Source organism: Mandrillus leucophaeus, unplaced genomic scaffold (genome assembly GCF_000951045.1).
Source record: "Mandrillus leucophaeus isolate KB7577 unplaced genomic scaffold, Mleu.le_1.0 Scaffold174, whole genome shotgun sequence".
NCBI classification, from domain to species: domain Eukaryota; kingdom Metazoa; phylum Chordata; class Mammalia; order Primates; family Cercopithecidae; genus Mandrillus; species Mandrillus leucophaeus.
This window is the reverse complement of record NW_012101743.1, coordinates 2,832,359-2,845,457: the sequence shown is the minus strand read 5'-3', so window position 1 is coordinate 2,845,457 and position 13,099 is coordinate 2,832,359. Positions and strand designations below refer to the sequence as shown.

The following is a 13,099-nucleotide window of genomic DNA, read 5'->3' as shown; positions in this document are numbered from 1 at the left end:
GAGTGCAGTGGCACAATCTCGGCTCACTGCAACCTCTGCCTCTCAGGTTCAAGTGGTTCTCCTGCCTCAGCCTCCGGAATGGCTGGGACTACAGACCTGCACCACCATGCCCGGTTAATTTTGTATTTTTAGTAGAGACGGGTTTTCACCATGTTGGCCATGGTTGCTCTCGAACTCCTGACCTCAGGTGATCCTCCTGCCTCAGCCTCCCAAACTGCTGGGATTACAGGCGTGAGGCACTGTGCCCAGCCTTTTCTGATGCGTTGTCTTGCACAGGTGGCCCTGAACCCGGAGGAGGAGGGGCTCGGCGTTTCTTCATCTCTGACTTCATGGACACCTCTGAGATGCTGCCCAGCAAGAGGGATGGACCCAGTGTAATGGAATGTCAGTGCATGGATGGAGAGTTGGGAGAGCCATTCAAACCCCTTTCCAGGGCAGCCTGGAGGTGTCCTCATCACTCTCTGCACCCGACAGCAAGAGCTGCTCAGCCTTACTATTGCTTCTTTTATTAACTTTGAAAAATCCCAGAAAGTTTTTCTTCTCTTTATCTGTCTCATCATTGCCAAGTGATGATTTTCTAAAGGTTTATCTTCTGTTGTCCCACGAGTAGAGCGCCTTTATCCCAAGCTCGTTCAGGGAGTTGGACAGCTCTAGCTCCTCCCTGGCAATGTTGTCCCTGAGGAGAACCACGTGCTCTGGGCTGACCTCACACTTTGCACAAATGACTGGGAGAATATTTTGGAGAGGAACCTCAGGGCTCACAGGCACAACAGCTTTTTGTGTCTGCAAGTAATTTATGACCAAACACACAGATTTCTCAGGCACCTTAGGGGGACCAGGCTGAATTTTCTCTTCAGGAACTTTTTCTTTCAGAAACACAGTATGCACATTCAGGGTCCCAATCAAAGTATTTGGCTTAAAACTCAAAGGTTGTTGGGTTTCTGAAGACCAAATTTCAAGGGCTTGGTGGGATGGATTCAGGTGGTTTTGAAGGCAAAGTTCAACCAGTAGGTCCATCATTGCATGGCTCCCATTGAGCACGCTCCTCTTCTCCAGCCCCCTGGGCAGGACCACGGTGACGTCCATGGTTGCTGGCCCTCAGCTCCTCCTTCATGCGGACCAGGTTCTGCTGCAACCTGAGGGCCCCATTGTTGGGGTCTTCTGGTGGCTGTGCACGTGCAGAGTGGCAGCCTTTCCAGGAGGCGGGGGAGCACGGGCCTTCATCTTCCTCCTCTCCTCCCAGGCACACCTGGGATCTCAACAGCCCCCATAGGCGTACACTCAGCTCTCCATGACGTGAGGTGGGTGCCTGCAGTCACAACAGCTGCTCTTTTAGGTCCAGGGGGAGGATTACACAGGATAAAGTGTGCAAATTTCTTTTGGTGGTGCCTGGCACTGGTAAGCAATCGATCCACATAACTCTTATTATTCAGACTTGTTCACTTGCTTTTGGTGCATAGTTCCCTGAACAACTATGCAGCTAGAGTCCTGGCCCCTTGAAAAGAGCTCAAAGCAGAAACAAGAGCCAAACACCCATCATCGTGCTCTGGCAGGTATACATGTCACCGGAGCTGGGCCAAGGTGGTGCGGGGCGGCAAGTTGGGGGGCTGTTTTGGGGAGTAGGAGAGTCATGCATCCGAAGTCCTCTTCTGCAGCCAGTGTGCTGCAGTACCCATGATTGCTTTTTAAGATAAACCTTTGTGGAAAAACAGTCCCAAGGAAAACGGACAAAGTACATTGTGGTTTTGACAGGAAGATGGGAAGAAATACTCTTGGAGGCTGTTGCTGAGATGGATAACTCTAAGTGCTTGGAGAAAGATGATGAAGAAATTAATAAAAGGAAATACTATATATTGAGCATGTACTATGTGTCAGATGTTTTCATATATCCTCACAACAAACTCTGGGAAGCAGGTAATATTATCCTCATTTTTCCTGGTAATATTCTGAGAATTAGATGAAGTAATTTGCTTGTACCACTAGTAAGTGACAACTGAACCCATGTCATTAAGATTCTAAGGCCTGTCATCATATTTCCTTGATAATGAAACTACCTGAATAAATGTATCAAGCAGGGTCTAATCAGAAGAAAGAAATCACATGAGCTATTTGATCAAAGACAATTTAATATAAATAATTATTAACTAGGTTTATAGTTGTTAACGAAGTAGCTTAAAGGGTAAAAAGATAACACTTTTACCCAGCACAGATAAGACTGTGCTGTCCAATACAATAGCTACATGCAGCTTTTGAGTGCTTGAAATATAGCTAGGACAACTGATGAACTGAATTTTAATTTTTATTTAATTTTAATTCATTTAAATTTATATTTAGAAACCATTAGTTGGTACTTCCATTTCTAGCCAGTATGAAATAATAGAGACTGAATTTACCCTCACATTTGAAACAACTGAATATTGGATCAAATATATGAAATGGTTTCCAATACACTGGACAGCAGACAAGAAGAGCAGTGATCCCTGAGACAAGAGAAATAAGTGAGCTCTAGGATTGTCCCAGATTACTGACTGAAGAGAGTTTCCTGGCTGTGGCACAGAGAAGGGGAGGTAGAGCCAGGAGGACTCCCTGACTTGAAGAGACAGGACTGAGAGTTCAGGAAGCTCAAAGCAGCTAGACTGCAGGGAAGAATACCTGGAAGGAGAGAAGTACACAGAAGGAGAACTCTAGAGAGCTTTGGTGGATCACCTTTAAGTACTGATAGGTGTGTACATATGAGGAAACTACCAGAAGCCAAGGAAAGGACTATACAAGAGGATTAAAAGGAACAGTATCCGGCTGGGGATGGTGGCTCACGCCTGTAATCCCAGCACTTTGGGAGGCCGAGGTGGGTGGATCACGAGGTCCGGAGATCGAGACCATCCTGGCTAACACGGTGAAACCCCGTCTCTACTAAAAATACAAAAAATTAGGTGGGCGTGGTGGCAGGCGCCTGTAGTCCTGGCTACTCGGGAGGCTGAGGCAGGAGAATGCGTGAACCCGGGTGGCAGAGCCTGCAATGAGCCGAGATCGCACCACTGCACTCCCGCCTGAGTGACACAGCAAGACTCCGTCTCAAAAAAAAAAAAAAAGGAACAGTACCCAAGTACCCAACATATACTCAGAACCTGGAATACTGTCTGTCCCAAATAGGCAGACTGGAAAACCTCATAATTAATGGTAAATTGATAGATTACTCAGAAGGGTCTTCCCTTGTAGTGGGAAATAATTAGCCTTAGAAAAAAACATTGCTGTGCTCCAACCTAACAGATCTTAAAAGAAAGACTGAAAAGGATAAAACTATGTTCAAGTAATTTAAAAATCAATTAATTAAAATAGTCCCAGAAATAACATAGATGTTAGAATTAGTAGACTAGGATATTTAAAGATTTATTATAATTGTATTTTAAATGGTAAAAAAGTTATGTAGAACCATATAATATATTAAAAAATGAAAATGAAACTTAGATATGAAAATTATAGTATCTGAAATAAAATACACCGATAGGATTAACAATAGATCAGACATTTCAGTAGGAAAGATAAATGAACTTGAAAACATGTCAATAGAAACTATCCAATGAAAGAGAGAATAATAAAATAATTATTAAAAAATGAAAAGAGATTCAATGAGCTATTGAACAACTTCGAGCAGCTTAATATATGTATAATTGTAATCCCCAGAGGAGAGGAGAAGAGGTGAAACAAAACAACATTTGAAGAAATATTTGCCCATGTTTTCCAAAATTGATGAAAGCTATAAACCTACATATCACAGCATCTCAATGAACTCCCAGCACAAGAAACATGAACAGAACACTACCAAGGCAGGTCGTAATCAAATTGCTCATAACCAGTGGTAAGGAGAAAAAGTTAAAAAGCAGCCAGAGAAAAAAGGAATGTACAAAGGAACAAAGACAAGGATGATGGGAGATTTCTTGTGGGTGACAACACAACCACGAAAGCAGCGGAAAAATACATTTAAAGAGTTGAAAGAAAGAAGAAAAAGCTTCCATACCCAGTACAAACACTTTTCAAAAACAAAAGTGCTGGTCAGGCACAGTGGCTCATGCCTGTATTCCTAGCACGTTGGGAAGCCGAGGCAGATGGATAACGTGAGGCTGAGAATTCAAGACCATCCTGGCCAACATGGTGAAACATTGTCGTGACAAAAAATACAAAAATTAGCTAGGGGTGGTGGCGGTTGCCTGTCGTCCCAGCTACTCAGGAGGCTGAGGCATGAGAATCACTTGGACCTGGGTGGAGGTGGCAGTGAACTGAGATCATGCCACTGCACTCCAGCCTCAGTGACAGAGTAAGACTCTGTAAAAAAAAAAAAAAAAAAAAAAGTGCCACCTCACACCCATTTGAAATACAAAAAAAAAAAAAAAGGTTGGTGAAGCTATGGAGCAACTAGAACCCTTGTATACTGTTGGTGGGAATGTAAAATGGTACAGTCTCTACTGTGGATAACAGTATGGCAGTTCCTTAAAACATTAAAAACAGAACTACCATATAATTCAGCAATTCCACTTCTGGGTGTATACTCAAAAGAATGGAAAGGCAGGATTTTGAAGACATATCTGTATACTCATGTTCATGGCATTATTATTCACAATAACTAAAATGTGGAAGCAACCCAAGTGTCCACTGTTGGATGAATTGATAAACAAAATGCAGTATATACATACAATGGAATATTAAGCCTTGAAAAGGAAGGAAATTCTGATGTATTTTACAACATGGATAAACCTTGAGTACATTATACTAAGTGAAATAAGCCAGTTACAAAAAGACAAATACTGTATGATTCTACTTATATGAGGTACTAGAATGAGTCAAATTCATAGGGACAGAAAGAATGCCAGGCTGGGAGCAGTGGCTCACGCCTGGAATCCTAGCCCTTTGGGAGGCCTAGGCGAGTGCGAGTTGATCATGAGGTCAGGAGATTGAGACCATCCTGGCTAACACAGTGAAACCCCATCTCTACTAAAAATACAAAAAATTAGCCAGGCGTGGTGGCAGGGTCCTGTAGTCCCAGCTACTCAGGAGGCTGAGGCAGGAGAATGGTGTGAACCTGGGAGGTGGAGCTTGCAGTGAGCTGAGATCACGCCACTGCACTCCAGCCTGGGCAGCAGAGCGAGACTCCGGAGAAGGAGAAGGAGAAGAGGAAGAGGAGGAGGAAGAGGAGGAGGAGGAGGAAGAATGCTAGCACTTAGGGAGGCCAAGGCAGGTGGATCGCCTGAGGTCAGGAGTTCAAGACCAGCCTGGGCAACATGGTGAAACCCCCAACTCCACTAAAAATTAAAAAATTAGCCAGGTGTGGTGGCAGGCACCTATAATCTCGGCTACTGGGGAGACTGAGGCAGGAGAATCGCTTGAACCCAGAAGGTGGAGCTTGCAGTGAGCCGACACCATGCCACTACGCTCCAACCTGGGTGACAGAGTCAGACCCTGAAAAAAAAAAGAGAAAGAAAGAAGGAAGGAAGGAAGAAAAGAAAGAGAAAGAAAGAAGGAAAGAAAGAAAGAAAGAAAGAGAAAGAAAGAAAGAAAGAAAGAAAGAAAGAAAGAAAGAAAGAAAGAAAGAAAGAAAGAAAGAAAGAAAAGGAAAGAAAGAGAAAGAAAGAAAGAGAAAGAAAGAAAGAGAGAGAGAAAGAAAGAAAAGAGAGAAAGTAAATAGAATGCTAGTTGTCAGGGCTAGGAGTAGAGGATAATGGGGAGCTGCTGTTTAATGGATATAGAATTCTAGTTTTGCAAAATAAGAGTAGTTCTGGAGATGACTGATAATGATGGTTGCACAACAATGTGAACATAGTTAATGCCACTGAACTATACATTTGAAAATTGTTAAGATACTAAATTTTGTGTTATGTGCAGTTTGCAACAATTTTATTTATTTATTTATTTTTTTGCGATAGAGTCTCTCTCTGTCGCCCAGGCTGGAGTGCAGTGGCACGATCTCGGCTCACTGCAACCTCCACCTCCCGGGTTCAAGTGATTCCTCTGCTTCAGCTTCACGAGTAGCTGGGACTACAGGTGCATGCCACCATGCCTGGCTAATTTTTATTTTTGTTTGTTTGGTTGGTTTTTAAACGGAGTCTCTCTCTGTCCCCCAGGCTGGAGTGCAGTGGCGCGATCTCAGCTCACTGCAAGCTCCGCCTCCCAGGTTCACGCCATTCTCCTGCCTCCGCCTCCCGAGTAGCTGGGACTACAGGCGCCTGCCACCACGCCCGGCTAATTTTTTGTATTTTTAGTAGAGACAGGGTTTCACCATGTTAGCCAGGATGGTCTCAATCTCCGGACCTCGTGATCCACCCACCTCAGCCTCCCAAAGTGCTGGGATTACAGGCATGAACCACCGTGCCCGACCTAATTTTGTATTTTTAGTAGAGATGGAGTTTCACCATATTGGCCAGACTGGTCTCGAACTCCTGACCTCGTGATCCGCCCGCTTTGGCCTCGCAAAGTGTTGGGATTACAGGCTTGAGCCACTGCGCCCGGCCCAAAATAAAGACTTTCTAAGCATACAAAAGGTTTAAAAAGTCATCACCAATGGACCTGAATTACAGTAAATGTTGAAAGAAATCTTTTTTTTTTTTTTTTTTTTTTTTTTTGAGACGGAGTTTCACTCTTGTTGCCCAGGCTGGAGTGCAATGGTGCAATCTCAGCTTGCTGCAACCTTTGCCTCCTGCCTGGGTTCAAGAAATTCTCCTTCCTTGGCCTCCCAAATAGCTGGGATTACAGGCAACCACCACCACGCCCAGCTAATTTTTTATATTTTTAGTAGAGACGGGGTTTCACCATGCTGGCCAGGCTGGTCTTGAACTCCTGACTCAGGTGATCCACCTGCCTCGGCCTCCCAAAGTGCTGGGATTACAGACGTGAGCCACCACACCTGGCCTGAAAGACATCCTTCAAGCAGAAGAAACGACCCCAGATGAAAATATGGATCTATATTAAAGCAATAAAGAACACTGGAAACAGAAACTTCATGGATAAATATATATGATAGTTTTCTTATTTCATAGATATCATTAAAAGATAATTGACCAAGCAAAAATAGTAACAATGAATTGTGGGCTTTATAATTTATGTGTAAGTAAAATATATGCAAACAACAGTATAAAGGCCAGGAGAGAGTAAATGTAGGTATACTATTGGAAGGCTCTTCTTATATTATTTGTGAGGTGATATAATATCACTTGAAGGGAGACTACAGTAAGTTAAAGATATACGTGTGTGTGTGTGTGTGTGTGTGTGTGTGTGTAGCTTGAACCCAGGAGGTCGAGGCTACAGTGAGCCATGATCAGGCCACTGCACTACAACCTGAGGGACAGAACATGACCTTGTCTCAAAAAAAAAAAAAGAAAGAAAAAGAAAAAAACCATCAGACTGGATAAAGAAGCAAGACCTAAGTGTATGCTGTTCACAACAAACACACTTTAAATACACAAACCAGTGAAAAATAAAGTGATGGAGAAAGATATACCATGTGTAGTGAACTCAATAGTGGCCCCAAAGATATGTTTATGTTCTAATCCCCAGAACCTGTAAATATTACCTTACATGTCAAAATATGTGATTAACTTAAGGCTTTTGAGAGGAACTTGTCCAGGTAGGCCCTAAATGCAATCACACGTATCCTTATAGGAGAGAAAGAGAGCTAATTTAGCTACACTAACACAGAGGAGAAGGCAATATGAACGTGAAACAGAGAAAGAGATAGAGCTGTAGCCATAAGCCAGCGAATGCTGACAGACACCAGAAGCTGGAAGAGGCAAGGAATATATTCCCCCCTAGACCCTATGATGGAAGTGTGGTCTTACCTATACCTTGATTTCAGACTTCTCACCTCCAGAACCATGGGAGAAGAAATTTTTTTAAGCCACCAGCATTTCAGTAATTTGTTATGGTAGCCACGGGAAACTAATAGATCTAGTTAATTAATGCTAACACCAGATACAGGAAAGACAGATGGCTTTATTAGTGACAGACAAGTAGATTTCAAAGCAGCAAATATCACGGTAGGATGATAATAACAAAGGGGTCAATCCATCAACAGTACATAACTGTCCTAAATGTTTGTGTACTTGACAAAGCTTCAAAATACATGAAGCAAAACATGTATTCAAGTCATACAAAGTATGTATTCTGATGTCAATGGAATTAAATTATATTCTAAACACAGAAAGATAGCTGGAAAATACTCAAATATGTGGAAGCTAAATGGCATACTTATAAGTAAAACATGAGTCCAAGAAAAAAAATCAAAAGTGGAATTGAGAGGCATATTTAACTGAATGAAAATGGAAATACAATACATCAAAATATGAGATACCATAAAGCACTATATAGTGGAAAATTTCTAACACTACATTCATATGTAAGAAAAGAAAAAAGATTTCAGATAAATGACATCATTTCCACATTAACAAATTGAGAAAGTAGATCAAATTAAGCAAAAAGTAAGAAGTAGAAATCAATAAAATAGAAAACAGAAAATCATTACAGAAATTTAATGAAACGAAAATCTGATTCTCTCAGATAATAAGCAAAATTGATAAAACTCTGGCTATGTGGATCAGGACAAAGAGAAGACACAAATTACCAATGTCATAAATGAGATAAAAATATTAACACAGATTATACAAATATTACATGGTTAATAAGGGAATATTGTAAACACATTTTTAGCAATAAATTTGAGGACTTAGATGAGATAGGCTAATTGCTTGAAAGATATAAACTACTAAAGCTCGTTAAAGGAGATTATATCATTATCTCTGTCTATCTATCTACCTATCTATCTGTATGTATAGAGATACATACACACACATACAGACAAACACACAAAACTGAATACCCCTAAACCTATCATAGAAATGGAATTTGTAGTTAAAAAGCTTCTCACTAGTAAACTCCAGTTTAGTAACTCCAGACCCAGATGTTTACACCAGTTATCACTACCAAAAACTTAAGGTTTGAAATAACATCAGTTTTACCCAAACTCTTACAAAAAACTGAAAGGAAGGAATATTTCCTAACTCATTCTATGAGGACAGCATTACCATGATACTGAAGCAAGACAGATAAAATTACAAACCAATACCCTCTCATGAACATAGAAACAAAAACCTCCAAACAAAATCTTGGCAAATTGAATCTAGCAATATAAGAATATAAAAAACATAATGGGTCCAGAAAAACAGTAGAAAGAATTACTAAGACCTACTATTTGATAGCACAACAGGGTGACTATAGTCAATAATAACCATACATTTTAAAATAAAGAGTGTAATTGAATTGTTTGCAACTCAATGGATAAATGCTTGAGGGGATGGATACCCCATTCTTCATGGTGTGCTTATTTCACATTGCATGACCATATCAAAACATCTTATGTACCTCATAAATACATACACCTATGTACCCACAAAAATTAAAAATTAAAAAAATAATAATACATCATGTGTAAGTGTGGTTTATATCAGGAATGCAAGGTTGGTTTACATTTGAAAATCAATCAATATAATTGACCATATTAATAAATTAACAAAGAAAAGCCATGAGCTCATCTCAGTAGAGGCAGAAAAGTCATTTGACAAAACCAGTATCTATGGCTGATAACAACTCTCAGCAATATAGGAGTAGAAGGAAAGTTCCTCAACCGATTAAAGCACATACGTGAAAATCCTATACCTAACAAACCTTATGGTGAAAGACTGAATGCTTTCCATATACAATCAGTAACAAGTCAAGGATGTTTGTTCTCACCTCTTATATTCAGCATTGTCTTAGTCTGTTTTGTGCCATTATAACAGAATACCTGAGACTGGGTAATTTATAAAGAACAGAAATTAATTACTGACAACTCTGAAGGCTGTGAAGTCCAAGATCAAGTCACCAGCACGTTAGAGCCTGACCTCTCTGCTGCCAAGATGATGCCTCGAACACTGCATCCTCTGGAGGAGAGGAATGCTGTGTCCTCGTGTGACAGAAGCGCACAAAACCACTCCCACAAGCCCTTTTTTATAATGGCATTAATCCATTGAGAGGGCAGAGCCCTCAAAACCTAAACATCTCCCAAAAGGCCCCGTTTCCCAACACTGCTGCAACTAGGGATCAAGTTTCCAACACATGAATTTTGGGGGATGCATCCAGACCATAGCACACATTGTATTGGAGGGTCTGGCCAGAGAAATTAGGCAACAAAATGCAATAAAAGCTCACAAATGATAAAGAATTACTTGGATATAATTGCTCATATGCAGAAAACCAGTTACAATCTAAAAAAAGTTCTAGAACTAAAAGTGAGTTTAGCAAGGTTGCAGGCTACATCATTAATGTTTTTTAAAATTTCATTTATATATACTAGTAATTGACAATTGAAATTGAAATTTTAAAATACCATTTAGGTCGGGTGTGGTGGCTCATGCCTGTAATCCCAGCACTTTGGGAGGCCAAGGCAAGTGGATTGCTTGAGGTCAGGAGTTCAAGACCAGCCTGACCCACATGGTCAAAACTCATCCCTACTAAAAATACAAACATTAGTCAGGCATGGTGGCACACACCTGTAGTCCCAGCTACTCAGGAGGCTGAGGTGGGAGAATCACTTGAACCCAGGAGGCGGAGGTTGCCGTGAGCCGAGATCACGACACTGCACTTCATCCTGGGGATCACACCACTGCACTTCAGTTTTATATACAAATGGCCATAGAAGCTTTATTTGCAATAGCTACAAACTGGAAAGAGCCCAAATGTGTATCAATAGGTAAATGGATAAACAAATTGTGGTATAGCCATACAGCAAAATACTACTCAGCAAAAAAAGAAAAGGACTATTGAGAGAGATATATATAATAACATAGGTGTGGCCGGGTGTGGTGGCTTACGCCTGTAATCCCAGCACTTTGGGAGACCGAGGTGGGCAGATCACGAGGTCAAGAAATGGAGACCATCCTGGCCAACATGGTGAAACTCCTGTCTCTACTAAAAATACAAAAATTAGCTGAGCGTGGTGACGTGCACCTGTAGTCCCACTTACTAGGGAGGCTGAGGCAGGAGAATCACTTGAACCCGGAAAGGCGGAGGTTGCAGCGAGCCGAGATGGTACCACTGCACTCCAGCCTGGGTGACAGAGAGAGACTCTGTCTCAAAAAAAAAAAAAAAAAAAAAAAAAACTACAACAAAAAATAAAACTAACATAGGTGAATCTGAAAACAATTATGCTCAGTAAAAGAAGTCAGAAAAAAATTGATGTATGATTCAATCAATCTATGAATCAAAACGTGTAATTCTTTTTTTGTTTTTTGTTGTTGCTGTTTGTGAGTTAGGGTCTCACTCTGTTGCCCAGGCTGGAGTGAAATGACGCGATCTCGTCTCACTGCAACCTCCGTCTCCCAGGTTCAAAGGATTCTCCCACCTCACCAAGGTAGCTAGGACTACAGGTGTGTGCCACTATTCCTGGCTATTTTTTGTTTTTAGTGGAGACAGATTTTCACCATGTTGGCCAGGCTGATCTGGAACTCCTGACCTTGAGTCATCTGCGTTGGCCTCTCAAAGTGCTGAGATTATAGGCATGAGCCACTGTGCCCAGGCAAAACATAAATTCTTAAAAAACACAAACTAGGCCAGGCAAGGTGGCTCATGCCTGTAATCCTAGGCACTTTGGGAGGCCAATGTGGGAGGATTGCTTGAGTTCAAGAGTTTGAGACTAGCCTGGGCAACATAGTAAGACTTCGTCTGTACTAAAATTTTTTAAAAAAATTAGTCAGCCATGGTGTGAATGCCTGTAAGTCCCAGCTACTTGGGAGGCTGAGGTGGGAGGATCATTTAAGCCCAACAGGTCGAGGCTGCAGTAAGCTGTGTTTGTGCCACTGCACACCAGCCTGGGTAACAAAGTGAGACCCTTTGAGGGTCAAAGTGAGATTGTACACTTAAAATATGTGCAGTTTATTGTATGCCGATCATACTTCAGTAAAGCTGTTAGAAAGAACTGACCCACACAAATACATCCAACTGACTTCTGCCAAAGATGCAAAAGTAATTTGGTGAAGTGTGAGAAAAGGCTAAGGCCTGACAGACTTCGCCAATAAAAAAGACACCATGAGCACTTTTAAGATTCAGACAGTTTATTACTTACGTGGAGAGTGAAAAGAAGAGTAGCCAAAGGTGCCAGCTCCCTGTGGTCCTTGTTTCACACACCAAAAAGGATGACATCAAAACAAAAGGGACCTCTTATCCTCTTGTATACTGAGAAGATCACAAGGAGTTCTGCCAAGATTCAGATAAACTGCAGGTCAAGTCTTTGTCTGTGTGGTCTCTGTTGTCAGGTTGCCATGACAGAGCTGTTCCTCCACACAGAAAAGCCGCAGACCCCGGGATTTGAACAGGTTTCTCTGGGCAGAGTTATTCCTCACATGCTCCTGTAGTTAACTGCAAGAGAGAAAGCACATCCTGTGTGGCTTCAGATAGGGAAGTCTATGCCTGACCTCTCTGGACTCTGTCCAATGCATGCATTTTTCCTGTTGTTTTTGCTCCGTTTCCTTTTCCTAATAAACTTTAGCAGTGAGTAAAACCTGCTATATTGACTCTTGTGACTCCTTCTAGTGAATCACTAAACCTGGGGTGGTCATGGGACCCCAGAAACATGGGAATTTTCTTTTTAACAAATGGTGCTGGAAAATGTGCACATCCATAGGCAGAAATAAACAATAAACCTATACCTAAGCCTCATACTTTATACAAAAATTAACTCAAATTTGATCTTTGATTTTAATGTAAAATTATAAAGCTTTTAGAAGAGAACACAGGAGGCTGGGCATGGTGGCTCACACCTGTAATCCCAGCACTTTGGGAGACTGTGGTGAGCCGATCATTTGAGTTCAGGAGTTTAAGATCAGCCTGGCCAAAATGGCGAAACCCTGTCTCTACTAAAAATATAAACATTAGCGGAGCATCATGGTGCATGCCTCTAATCCCAGCTACTTAGGAGGTTGGGACAGGAGAATCACTTGAAACTGGGAGGTAGAGGTTGCAGTAAGCTGAGATCATGCCACTGCACTCCAGCCTGGGCAACAGAGTGAGACTCCGTCTCAAAAAA

The 13,099-nt window shown here is 41.6% G+C and overlaps 1 pseudogene; it reads right to left on the bottom strand.

Moving 5' to 3' along the window:
* The window catches only part of LOC105537552, a 49,369-nt pseudogene extending 47,631 nt beyond the window's left edge, over positions 1-1,738 (bottom strand).
* Positions 1,739-13,099: the final 11,361 nt, after the last annotated feature.